The 2613-nt window shown below is 40.5% G+C and overlaps 1 protein-coding gene across 3 annotated transcripts in view; it reads left to right on the top strand.

Annotated features, from left to right (window-relative positions):
- The first annotated feature begins 2065 nt into the window (after positions 1–2065).
- Positions 2066–2613, top strand: part of LOC143035118 (solute carrier organic anion transporter family member 74D-like) — a 393158-nt gene continuing 392610 nt past the window's right edge. For all 3 annotated transcript variants that reach the window (XM_076201697.1, XM_076201698.1, XM_076201695.1), the window contains exon 1: positions 2066–2491. The gene's annotated coding sequence lies outside the window, so the exon portion shown is untranslated. The remainder of the gene's footprint in view (positions 2492–2613) is intronic.

Raw genomic sequence — 2613 nt, 5'->3', positions numbered from 1 at the left:
TCAGCATCAATTGGGAGTGCTAAGACGCCATTTTAATAACCACCTATCAATATATCAAGGTCTTCTTCCCCATTATAAAGGAGGTAGCGAAGTCACTCCCACCCATTCCACTCCCACCCTGGTTTCCTTCTTATCTTAGCTCCTCGTGGATGAAGGGTCATCCCTGTCTCTTGCCCAAAGTCCGGCTCAGAAACAATACAGCAAGACACAGTACAGTTAATAACAACTGTTTTTAAATCACGGCTTCGTACTCGTGTGATTAGTAGGGGTGTGGTGAAAATGAAGACAGGTGGAGAAAGCAAACTAGACGATGACTAGAATCCTAGCGCCACTATAAAAAAATATAATAATTATTATACGCCTTCCCATTAACCTAGTTGGGAGTGCTATCGCACTTAAGCGTTTTATCCTGACTAAAACCAGACGACTTCAATCAGCTGGAAAACACCTGTCCTCAAAGACGTCTTGTACTTTCCATATATTGTAAAACTCATCTCGCTCTCTACATTATGTTTTTAGCGTATTTTTTTTTCTTTTCTACCGGGAACTAGACCTTATTACTTCTGTACTGCTATTCACGTTCAGTTATAATCTACTCTGTTGTTGGACCTGGCATGCGCGCGCGTGTGTGTGTGCGCGTACATGCGTGCAATTCAACGACTGAAGTGATATATTTTCATGCTAGATTTCTGCTGAGTTAAACCTTTACGCTGTTGTTTGTTTGCTGTAATTGTTCTTCGTTTCATGTTTCCAATGAATGGAAACGTTAGGTTCTATGTGCTAGTGTATTCCCCATACATATTTTTTTTCCAATCGTGCGTGCTCATGCTAGACGTATAGACTAATGGTCTCAAAAATTTGTGCTTGTATGTATTTTGATGCTGTCATGTGCACATGGTATTAGAGTAGCCAAGATATGTACATGGCGTTAGAGTGTTATTTGTAGTATAAATTATGAAAAGACTACAAGAAATATAATAACTGTAATGTTTCAACATTTTATATTTCTTCATTTAGGTCTCTCCTTACTCGTTTTCTGTGAGAACAAGCGTACAGAAGTTGGGTGGCTTCTCCTACTGTAAATTGGTCTAAGTGCCTAATGATATAACGATATATTAGTACAAATTTGCCTTTAAAACACGCATATTATATGCACTTATACATTTGCACAGTGACTTGGTCATAGGAAATAGGAATGAACGCTTACATACTAGTTAGCAAGCGCTTTATCGAGCAAAGGATAAACTTGTGTGAAGGACAGCTTGTTTGTTCGTACGTACGTTTGGTCTCTTAATCGAATTCCAATGACGTAGACAAAAATTTTATATAAAAAATATACCAATTCATTAGGTGTTTCTTTTATCCTCTCTATATATCTTTGTTTTAAAAGTTATAATGAGTGGTTTCTATTATCTGTTCGTGAAATTAATCAAAAGAGAACAAAACGAAAGGAAAAGTACTGTCAGGAGGAGTATGGCATCATTGATAAGTTGACATAATAAGTATGGAGAACGGAATACAAGATGAATTTGAAAAATCACGTAAATTAATCAAAGAATGGATGAAAGTAGAGGTACAATATCAGTGTTGCAATTGGAAATAAAATGCATGAAGGTAGAAGGGTGGGAAGCGAGAAAACAAGAACGAAGAGGAATGACGGGAAGAAACAGGCACCGAGAAATGGAATACTGTACTGGAGCATAAATCTCATAAATATTGGTGATAAGGAGAACAATTTCAAATTGGTTACTATAAATTAGAGCTGAAAAGGAAGAATGGAAAAATAAGATGTCGAGAATTAAAATAAGATAACGCAGCGGGCGGAGGTTGAGGAGGAAGTTGGGAGTAAGTCTATTCGAGGGAGAGGGAGGGGAGTAGGAGGGGGATATGAAGCCATGCTGCCGAAGTTGGCTGCTTGCCCGCTGCTACAGTGGCGCCAAAACAAGATTCATTCCTAACTTTCATCGTCGATCATCCTCGATCACGGCAGCTTGAGAATGTGCGAAGCTGGATTTTTTGCAGAACTTAATTATTGTTTTTAACGATATACGACCAAAATGTGAATTTGCTTCCTTGCTTCGAACGAATTCTTAGTATCCTTTGCTTTCGAGGAAAATCGATTGAACGCACCGAGAGGCCAATGCTGCGGAGAAAATTGAGAACTTGCATGTTGTTGGTGATTCCCGCTCTCCTAAAAACAAGTCGACTACTGCCCTGTACTACTGTTTGCTTCTCTTTTTTGTTCACCCGGGCCCCAGGGCCAAACTGTGCTGAAACACGTGGTGATTTGGTGGTGGTGTGTTGCTTCATACATCGTCTGATAAGTGCTAAAAGCGACGAAACGGATCTTTCCGCCTTTTCCTGTGTGAACGCCGAGGGTGCGGAGTTGGTGTCGGAGTGCTGCGATCAGAAACAAAAGCTTCAGCCGTTGGTTCGACCTTGCGATTGAATGCCGTCTGCTGCTATTGCATCATCGGCTGGGATCCCATTGGTACGCTCAAGATGTGTGGGTTTGGGTGGAGGGAATTTGCGTGATGGAGAAATACGAACTTATGCCAATGTCATGAACCGAAAGACCCGTTGGGTGGAAGGCGAAGTATTGACTAAACCAGA

This window comes from Oratosquilla oratoria, chromosome 18 (genome assembly GCF_046742065.1).
Source record: "Oratosquilla oratoria isolate Oo_2021 chromosome 18, ASM4674206v1, whole genome shotgun sequence".
Lineage (NCBI taxonomy): Eukaryota > Metazoa > Arthropoda > Malacostraca > Stomatopoda > Squillidae > Oratosquilla > Oratosquilla oratoria.
This window is presented reverse-complemented; position numbering and strand designations above follow the sequence as displayed.